The 10,691-nt window shown below is 44.2% G+C and overlaps 1 long non-coding RNA gene across 1 annotated transcript in view; it reads right to left on the reverse strand.

The window, feature by feature from the left end:
- Positions 1-10,691, reverse strand: part of LOC147829568 (uncharacterized) — a 12,560-nt gene continuing 1,869 nt past the window's right edge. Inside the window, exons 2-4 of the long non-coding RNA XR_015449036.1 lie at positions 6,470-6,708; positions 4,550-4,656; positions 1-651 (exon numbers count right to left, since the gene is read on the reverse strand). This is a non-coding gene — a long non-coding RNA (uncharacterized LOC147829568). The remainder of the gene's footprint in view (positions 652-4,549; positions 4,657-6,469; positions 6,709-10,691) is intronic.

Here is a 10,691-nt window from a genome sequence, read left to right on the forward strand (position 1 = left end):
CAGGGTTGGCTTGCTGGCTTCTCCTGCTACGGGCCTCCCAGTTTCTCCTCCTTCTGACCCAGGTCTGTGGGTCCTTTTCTTTGTCCTCATCGCTAAATGGAACTTGAAAGCAGAATGCAGGTGAGCATGTGTCCAACCCACTAGGCTTAACCGGCACATGAAACACTGTCCAGAATACATTCTAAACTGGGCCTGGTTGCCCATGCCTCTGATCCCAGCACTTGGGAGGCTGAGGCGGCAGCAGCAATACTGTGAGTTCGAGGCCAGCCTGAACTACATAGCAAGACAATGTCTCACAAAAAACCCTAAATAAATAAAAAACAAATTCTAGCGCTGAGATCAAGCTAAGACATTATTTTCAAAAGACAAACCCTTTCCAGGGTTACGATTCTGTGGCGAAAGCCTGCACTTGACAATCACAGGGTTTTGTGGGTGAAGTGAACTCAAACCCCCATGCTTACCACCGGTGACCCCCAGAAACCACACAGGTAGTGAGTGGCGGAAGGGTCAGCAGTCCCTCTGCTTTCCACGCGTCTGGTTTGGCCTTTCTAGAAAAGCCCCTGAGCCGGGAAGAAGGTTTTCCTTTTGCTGGGGTTTGCAAACCAAATGCTTTTCTTGCCCTGTGGGCCATCCTGACCCGGATCTCTGCATCTGGAGAAGAACCAAGACCATGAACTCGACATTGTTCTCAGCAAGACCAGGAGGGTTCACGGAGGATTAAACAGGGATCATTTCTTACAGGACAGAGTCAAGATAACAAATCCACCTTAAAGTAAACCTCCAGTCAGATTACCAATTAACACCTAAATGTATTTAAGCAGAAATAAGTTTAATTGTCTAATTAATTTTTCACCAATTAAGCCCATTTTTTTCATGTTACATTTTACACTGCTTTGGCAATGAAAGTAATTGGATCCCTTTATAACCATTTTCCACTTCCTGGTTTGCTAAGTACTTCAGGGCTGTTGTCTAGAGAAGATATAAATCGCCCCAAACTGGCCGCATTGCCACTTTATGAAGTTCATAAAATACCTCTCTTTGCAGGGGTGGTAGGAGGTGGCAAAAGGCTGCAAAGTTGAAAATGACAAGATCCAGTAGAAAGGGTGCTCTGGGGACCTCTCTAAAAATAGTTCCCAAGGAGCCCAGCTTCCTGGCGTTCACACCCTTTTGAAGTTCCCTCCCATTGAGTGTGAGCTGGACCCAATGACTCGCTTCTAACGAGAACAATGCAGCAAAATTGATGGGATATTACTTCCAAGATTTGTCATAGAAAGATTTCCATCCTGATGGCTCTTTCACCCTACTTCCTCCCTCCCCGGCCCACTCCTGATCAGTCAGTCTGGGTGAAGCCGTGTCAGCCTGGAGGAACCCAAGCTTCCGGCCCAGAGCCACAGGGCAGAGCTTGGACACTGAGCTTCCAGCCCTAGCAGAGCCTTTAGAGACCTCAGACCCGGTCAAGCCACTCCTGCCTACACTGCAGAGCTGCTGAACTGGAGATAATTTATCACATCATTATAGCCGCAGGCCTGAGTTTTCTTTCTTTTTTCTTTTTCTTTTCGGTTTTTTGAGTTGGCCTCAAATTTGTTGGGGATCCTCCTGCCTCAACCTCCTGAGTTCTGGAATCATAGCTGTGGGCCACCACACCCAGCTAGTTTTCTCCTTCCTTGCAAATTCCCTCTGTATGACACTTTTGGGTTTTTTTTTCTGGTACTGGGGATCGAACTCAGGTCCTTGTGCTTGCAGGCCAGGCAGCGGAACCACTAAGCTAAAATCCCCAGCCCTGTTTTGTTTTGGTTTTGAGATAGGGTCTAACTATGTAGTTCAGGTTGGCTTTGAACACACTATGGAGGCTAGGCGTGAACTCATGGCTATCCTTCTGCCTCAGCCTCCTGAGTGCTGGCATGACAGGCGTGCACCACCATGCCCAGCTGTATGAGTCTTTTAACACTCTCAATGAACCCTGTTTCCTTGTCTGTAAAATGGGCACACTGACCATACCTACCTCCACCAGGACATCGTGAGCTCAGAATGGCAGAAACTGACCTCAAACAATCACTAGGCCTGGGGCTGTTTTATCCACACTGTCTCATTTTTATCGTATTTGCGGTGGGATAACAGATATTCAGCACAGTGGAGCACTATACTAGGCTTATTAAAGCCAACGTGTTTTTATGGTTTATTAAAACGTTGTTTAACTAAACATCAATCTTGGATCAACCTTAAATAAACCATATGTCTTTAAGAACTGATGGGTTTTAATTAGTTTCTTCATTAGCAAGTGAGAAGTTTGCAAACCTGTTAGTTTTGCTCTCCAGATCTGAGGAACAAGCTTTATGTGAGTCTCATGCATGGCACCCGGACTGAGGTCTCCATGCCCCTTGAGCTCCAGGTGTGGCCCCGCACTACTCTTAGGCCAGCCCTTCTTGCACAAGCGAGCCTTCTTTTTTGCTTCTTTGGTTTTTTGCGACAGGATCTCCCAAACTGGCCTTGAACTCACTGTGCAGCTATGTAGCACAGGCTCGCCTCAAACTCGTGGCGAGGCCTCAGCCTTCTGAGTGCTGGGATTATAGGCGTGGTCACCCCACATCTTGTCACAATCCTGCCATTCCAACTCAGAAGCTCCTCTCCACTCCCCTCCACCCAGCTAGTTCATACTCATCCCAGCCATGTTTAATCATCATCCTGCATCCACTGACAGCAGAGGTCTGTCAGATCTCCAGGCCCAGACTCCTTGATCATAAAGATCAAGACAGTTAAAACCTTTTCAAATGCTTAGAACAGTGCCTGGCAATCCAAAAAGAAAAGAAAGAAAGTTAGCCATTTTTATTTTTGGTCTATGATCTGTTTTCCCCAACTCTCCCTCCAGGCCTCACCATATTCTTTCCAGAGCTGCCTGCCTCAGCTTCTTAAGGACCATGCCATCCAGGATAAACGTCACTAACCTGTCCCTTAGCACTGCTGTCCTCCTCCACTCTTTCCCACCCTATTCCACTCCCAGTCCCATAAATGTCTCTCCATTCCCCAAACACGCCTCCGCTAGCCTCACTCAGCATCCTAGTGCCAAGACCAATGAGGGACAGAGGGCGGGGCCCACGCTTGCTCAGGTGGTGGCAAAGACAGAGCCCAAGGTGGTGGCAGAAGGCTCTGTGAGGGGCGCTACTGAAAGACACAAGGATGCTGGGACTTCTTGCCTTCTTCTCCATGGATGTGGAATTAAAATAGCTGCTTACCAAAATGTTTATCATCACGAAATATCAGGCAAGAATAAAAGGAGCAAAGGGAGGTACGCGGCACTGGTCAGTGAGGCAGCAGATTAGGGCATCGTGGCAAAGCAGGTAGGCAAGTGGGCAGGACCTGTCAATCACAGAGACCCAGGACATGCGCAGAAGTACCTGCATCTGGTACCAATCAGAGAATATTATCTTCAGTTCTGCCATAAGATCAAGCAGGTTTGTGATAGGACGGCCTAGATCTGACGTCATAATGAGGGCCTATAAAAGACTGCAGCCATTAACCTCCTCGACGCTGTGACCCTTTTTCACTGGTCGGTCCTGCACTTTGCAGAGCGTACTTATTTCCTATTTCTTTTCCTACTTTAATTAGCCTACCTTTAATTCCTTTAATAAATGTGAAACACCTAGCTACCTCATTTTGTGTCCAATTCTTTGTTCAGGAGAACCAGAGTTTGGAAAGGAACCCTGGGAAGAGCACAGCAACAAAGTTCCCCACTAACACCAATATTAGGGAGGCTGAGGCAGGAGGGCCTCTGTGAGTTCAAGGCCAGTCTGAACTACATAGCAAGACTCTGTCTCAAAAATCAAACAAACAAAAAATGTCAGTTGGGTAAAGGACGATGATCTACCTGACAAAATGAAGACTTGTGAAATGTTTCTTATTACAGTATTATTTGTAATAGAGAAGATCAGGAAACAGCATAAATGTCTAATATTAAGGGTTAAGTAATTTATGGTTTATCCTCAAAATGTGGTGGGATGCTGCCATTAAAATCATCTCCTAGAAATATGCTGTTGGCACTTTTTAGAGTTCTCAATATACATTGTGAAGGAAAAAAACAGGTTTCAAAACAGTACTATGTACAGAATGATCCTGTTTTGTGATAAAAATATAAATGTTTATGTATGCATAAAAAGGGCTGAAAGGACCTAGTGCTTGTCTCTGGGTGGGTGGAATTTGCATGATTCTTTTCCTTCCTTCTGCTTATATGTATTTTGTGATTTTTCTATAATGAGCATAAATTACTTTTGTAGTAGGAAAAAAATTTTTAAGTACCAAAAATTGTTGTTCTGATTTTAATGCATTTTCATTGTAGAAAATTTGCAAAGTCTGAAAACTAGAAAAAATAAGATAATTATGTATCTTGTTCTACCTAGAGAGCCTGTTAACATTTTAGTATAATTCTTTCTAGTCTTTTTTTACATGCATGTATGAATTTTTAAACTACTTAAGATCAACCTGATCTATAGTTTAATATCCTACAATTTTTATTACATTGTGAATATTTTTAAAAGTTATTACAAATTCTACATACCTGAAATCCCATCTCTTGGGAGGCAGAGGCAGGAGGATCGCTGTGAGTTTGAGGCCAACCTGGCCTATGTAGTGAGTTCAAATCAAGCCTGAACTACGTAGTGAGACCTGTGTCAAAAAAAAAGTTATTACAAATTTTAAATATTGGATATCTGACAAAGAGCTAAAAAAATAAGCTATCTTGAGGGGGAAAAAAAGGGAAAATGAAGGATCAAAAAGAGAATTAATGGCTTCTAAGCAAAGGCCAAGACATATTAACAACTTTCCTAAGCCCTCGAGGAGCCTTATATAAAGCACTGTAAAATATCCCATGTTAACAATTTTAACTGTAAAATTTTTCAAAGAGCTTTTTTGAAATTTTGCTATTGAATCTGGCTAAACATACTCATTTAATTTACAACTGGCAAACAACTCAATTTACAACTGACTATAAATTTCTCAGCAATTATTGTGCATATCGGGGGTCTCTTGCAAATTGAGAAAAATCCAACCTACAGGTTGTTTTCAAATATAAAGAAAACACTAAATTCAACAATTAATGAAATTAACACAATGTCACATTTTATACTTTTAATTATTTTATTTATTTATTTTTTGGTACCAGGGACCTAACTCAGGACCTTGTGCTTGCGAGGCAGGGGGCGGAACCACTGAATTAAATCCCCGGCCCTATAGATTTTAATTAAACATCTCTGGATTTTCCTACTTTCATATTTTAAAACCAGTAAGTTTTTTCAGATCTCGGACTTGTCTCTGGGCCCCTAGAAAGTTCCTCGGCCCAGGCTCTGGGGAGACCCTGCCTGATTCCTTCAGGAGGAGATCCTGCTTTGTCTGGTTGGCAACTTTGGCAGAAAACACCAGAAACTTCAGCAAGAGCAGCAGCCACTGCAAAGGCCGATGGAGGCAGAAGCCAGTTGTTCGATGGAGTTGGTTCTTCTGTGCCAGCCTTAATTAGAAAGTGGGAAGGTTTCGCCGGGGTGGGGCTGGGTGGGGGGGTCCTGCTCCAGAGAGGTTTGCTTCTTGCCACTATTAGTGGGGTGTGCTCACCTGGCAGGCTCGAGGCCCTGGGTTCAATTTCCAGCACAGAGAAAAAATGTTATATTAAGTACAATTGGGAAGAAGGCAGGAAGGGGGCACACACACCTGTAATCCTAGCACTCAGGAGGCTGAGGCAGGACATTCACATCAAGTTCTGGGCTGGTGCTCACATTCAAACACGCAGCAATTCTGAGAGCAGGACTGTGCCATTCTCGGTTTACAGATAAGATCCTGAAGCCCACTCAGAAAGATTAAATTTCCTGCTCAGGATCAGAGAGCTACAAAGTGACAGCGCTGCCCCAAGATTGTCTGATCCCTGGCCTGTACATTAGCTCCTATACCATGAGTCCTCCCCAAACACACAAGCCTGGGTGTCCAGCCTCCCAGTACCCGGACAGGTGAGGGGGCACTGGGAATTGAACCTCAGGCCTTTGCACTGAGCTACATCCCAGCCTTTTATTTTATTTTTTTAACTTTGAGATTGGACCTCACTAAGTCTCTTAATTATGCCAGTTGGGCTCAAACTTGCAACCCTCCTGGCTCAGCCTCCCAGAGTGCTGGGATTACAGGCGAGCACCACCATGTCCAGCTTCCCAGGGCAGAATGTGAAACTGGAAGAAGCCTCTGAGGTGCCTTGTGCTCCAGGCCTTTCCCTTCACGCTAGCATCTCACTGGCCCAGTCCGTGTTCCTGTAGCCATCCTGCCAAAAGAGGCCTTCCGGACCAGCCCCATTTCGCATCTCCACTTTCCCCAAGGCAGCTGTGGCCCAGAAAGTGTGTGCAGTAGGTGATGGAAGAATTAATGAAGTAAATGAATTAATGAATTAAATACTGAGAAGAGAGACAGGGAAGGGATTTGGGGAGCACACCGTGGGGCAACTTACCCACCCACGGTCACCAGCAAGGTGGTCATGATGATGTTGGGATTAGAATCCGGTTGACAGTTCTCTTCAGTTGGACCTGACTCCATACAGGGCTTTTCACCTTGTATCCCTCATAACGAGCATGAGTATCATCACACATCATCAAACCCAAGACCATCAACAGGGCATTCTCTGGGCCAGGGATTTAGCTCAGTGGTTCTGCCGCCTGCCTTGCAAGTGCAAGGACCCGAGTTCGATCTCTGGTACCAAAAAAAAAAAACCAAATAAATAAATTTAAGTTAAGAAATAAAACCTTGGAGAGAATAGCTGGCTTTCTAGGAAAACAGAAAATATTACAATTAATTCCAGAAGAGGTTTTCTAAAACTCACATCCTAAGAGATGCTCACCAAATACTGAGTAATAAATCAAGAACATTTTTGAAGAGCTACACCCCAAAAAGTGTCACATCCAAATGGCATCATGGGTGAATTCTATCTGCTATTTCAGTTGTTTCAGAGCAAGAGAAAGCAGAAAAACTTCCAGATTCTTTTTATGCAGCCAATCCAACACCGTATGAAACCTGACAGAGTCCAGCAGGAGAAAACCTTGGAAAGACATGAAGAAGCGGCCTCTGAAGTTGGTGAATACAAGAAGCATTTCCCAAAGAGGAAAGAGCACAATCAGGATTTCCACAAATGCCATCATCATTAAACTGTTCTGGAAGCACCATCCTATACCGTTATCCCACAGAAAGAAACAAGAAGTAGGAGGCTGAGGCAGGAGGATCTCCATGAGTTCCAGGCCAGCCTGACTACATGTGACACCCTGTCTCAAAAGCAAGAAAGCAAAGTGGGTGGGAGGAGGGCCTCACCTATGCTAGGTAAACACTCTACCACTGAGCTACACTCCTGGCCCAGAGATTTTTGTAACTAAAAGTAGTGAGATGTGCTCATTCTTAAATGACTTTTTAGCATTTTAATCTTGTTAGAAGTATGCTCAAAACATATGGTAAATGTTTAAATTTTTAAATTTTATTACAGCAAAAGACACATTGCCATGAATCCCCTTCACAATCCTCCCCCTTGCTCCAAACACACTGACCCCATCATTCCCACCACTTTTTTTCCAGTATCCGGGATTGAGCTCAGGACCTTGCATTTGCAAGGCAGGCGTGGCTCCACTGAGCTAAATCCCCAGCCCCCGCCACTTTCTGAAGCATCTTTAGTTGCACTGTCCTGGCTGCGTCAATGTCCTGAATCCATTCAAAACATTTCTCTTTCATGGTCCTTTTGACTTGGAGGAAATGACAGAAGTCGCTTGGTGTCATATCTGGTGACTAAGGTGGATGAGGACACAGCGTCATGTTTTTACCAGCCTGCCTTCTGTTGGCTGGTACCCAGCAGTGGCATTCACCAGATTTTTTATCACAGCCAGTAAAGACCCTCACAAAAGAGGACTTCCAGAACTGCTTCAGAAAGTGGCAAGGAGAAAAATCTCAGTTCTATCTTCAGGTGAGTGAAATCTGTAAGAAAGGCTTTATAAGAAGTAAAAATGATCACTGTTGTTATTACATTATTCCTAGGATTTCAAATCTAGGAATGTCAGAGAAATACTATATAAAAATATTTTGAAAAGAAAAAAAAAGTTGCAAGGACAATGGGATCAGCATGTTCAGGCTGAGGGAGGGGATTTTAAGGGAAATTAATGGCCGTATGTCTTTCACTGTAATAAAATTTCTATTTAGACACTGAAGTTTTTGATCAACCCGCATACGAATCAACTGAGCCCCTTCCATGTGCATTACACTCTTACACACCTTGCCTTGTTTCGGCTCCCTGACCACAGCTGAGACCTCAAGTCCAGAGAGGGTTAGTGACCAAATTGCAGAGCTGGTAAAGTTTACAGCTGGTTTTAAAGTGTTGTCTTCTACCCAAGTGTCATGTCACACTCCTGTAATTCCAGGATTCTGGGAGCCAGAGGCGGGAGGGTCTCAACTTTGGGGGAAGCATGGGCAACTTGGCAACTTAGTGAGACCCCGTCTCAAAATAAAAAATTTTAAAAAGGGCTGGAGAAGTGGCTAAGGGTGAAGGCCCTGGGTTCAACCCACAGTACCAAAAAAAGAAAGTGTGATCAGCTGGCTCAAGGAGTCTCCCCTCCAAACATCCACAAGACACAGTTGCCAGTGCCCGTAGTCCCCTCAGCACCAGCTTAACCCTCGGTGCTGGTGTACAGAGTCATCAGCAGCCATATCCGTTGCTTTTTTGAGACAGAGTTTCACTATGTAGCCCAGGCTGACCTTGAATTCACAGTGGTCCTCCTTCCTCAGCCTCCTAAGTGCTGCTATTACATGCATGTGCCACCATGCCTGGCTTTTTCATTGTTCTTTGGGTCCCTTTCCTGGGCGTTCACTTGGAGGAGAAGCTCAGGCTTCAGAAAGGCTTCCTGTGTCCAGCCACCTGGCCCTCTCCATCTCTCTGCCAAGTTCCTTCTGGCCCTTCTGGGGCGAGGCCACTGCATTCTCTCTGGTGGGGTTGAGTTGCAGTCCTCAGGCCCAGAGCAGCCACGTGCTTTCCTCCTACAGAAACAGAACTGTGGAGATGCCAGTGCTGCTCATGATCAAATAAGGCTGCTCTGAGAGTTCTCATCCTGCAAGCCTCGGGCGGTGGCGGAAGGAGCTGTGCCCTCCTGGGTTTCCCCTGCCTGGTGGTGACTCACACAATGTCTACCTCTGGGGCCAGGTCTGCCTCTTGGGCGGCTTGCTGGCAAAATGAAAATGGCATGGGGACAGATGTTGCTGCGGGACCCTTTACCTTTGGGGAGCTCCGTTTCAATAGATGAACGCTGCCTTTCATGCAGAGGAGCTCCAGCATTTTAAATGAGTAACATGAATTTCAACCTCCAGAAAAAGCAAGAATTATTATCTTCATTTTATAAATAGGTCACAGGTCACACAATCAGCAGTAGATGTGGAAAACAGACGTAGGAATTCTGCTCTCGCCCCCTCCAGAATCACTGACAGACCTGAATTCTGCTCTCTGACTCTGGCCAGAGACATGGAATTGGCCTTTGCATGTTTCCACTTAAAGCTCTGAATTCTATGTATGGTTCATATGCCTTTGATATATCTGGAATTCATAAAAGAAAGAAGAAGAATGATATTTGATGCTTTTCAGAGATGTATTGGGACTGAGCTTTATATCGTGGGTCAAATGCCAATAAAAGGATGGGAAAAAAAAGAAAAAAAACTCGGTCACCAGATCTTTAGGAGGCTCACTTTTATTCTTTCTCTGAAAGAACTTCCAGTTAAAATTAAGCAACAATGTATCTTTAGGGACCAAAATAATTGTTGTGAGGACACTGAAAGTCCCCATTTATGGAGAGACAAGGTTGTGCTAAGCCAATACTCAGCTTCCACATATATTATGTCGCATGATTCTCACACATAGCCTGCGAGGTTTTTATTAATCAATTATTCTATAGATAATCCCACTGGCCTCAGGGACAGAGGATGATCTGAAGAAAACAAGGGGTGGGGAGGAGAAATCATAAAGAATATTAATTAATTAAATGCTATTAGGTGTATAATCTAGGCATTTTGTTAGCCAGGTATGGTGGTGCGAACCTGTAATCCCAGCATTTGGAAGGCAGAGGCAGGAGGATCACTGAGAGTTCAAGGTCAGGTTGGACTATATAGCACGACACTGTCTCAAACTGCACCCCCAAAAAAGCATTTTGTGGTGGCAGGTGTTAGAGATACAAGATAAATAAAATATCACCAAGCTGAGTTGACCACCTCATGGAAAGTTGAGAGTGAGAGAGTGCAAAGCAAACATTAAACAACAAACAAAATAATGTTAATTGTCACTGTATTTGGGGCCAGAAATATTTACTAAATTCCTGCTATGTTAAACACTGCATTCATTGCTAGAAAAGGCCCCTCTTCTCATAGTGCTCGTAGTCTAGTAGAAAGTCAGACATCAATCCAATAATCACACCAATTTAAAATTGCAGTTGAATAGAATAGAAGACACCAGATGGGCCACTACCTGACCAAGGATTAGTATCCAGAATATATAAAGAACTCCTACACATGATAAGAGATAATCCAATAGAAGCACTGTCAAACCAAGAAGCAACTTGAAAAAGAGGCAAGGCAAATGGCCAATAAACAAAAAAAGTATGCTCTGTCTCTCTCACTTGTAAACAGGGAATTGCAAATTAGAACACTGAAATGCCATTTCA

The sequence above is a fragment of the Heterocephalus glaber genome, unplaced genomic scaffold, assembly GCF_053883595.1.
Source record: "Heterocephalus glaber isolate CG9 unplaced genomic scaffold, H.glaber_assembly_v1.0 deba00000594, whole genome shotgun sequence".
Lineage (NCBI taxonomy): Eukaryota > Metazoa > Chordata > Mammalia > Rodentia > Bathyergidae > Heterocephalus > Heterocephalus glaber.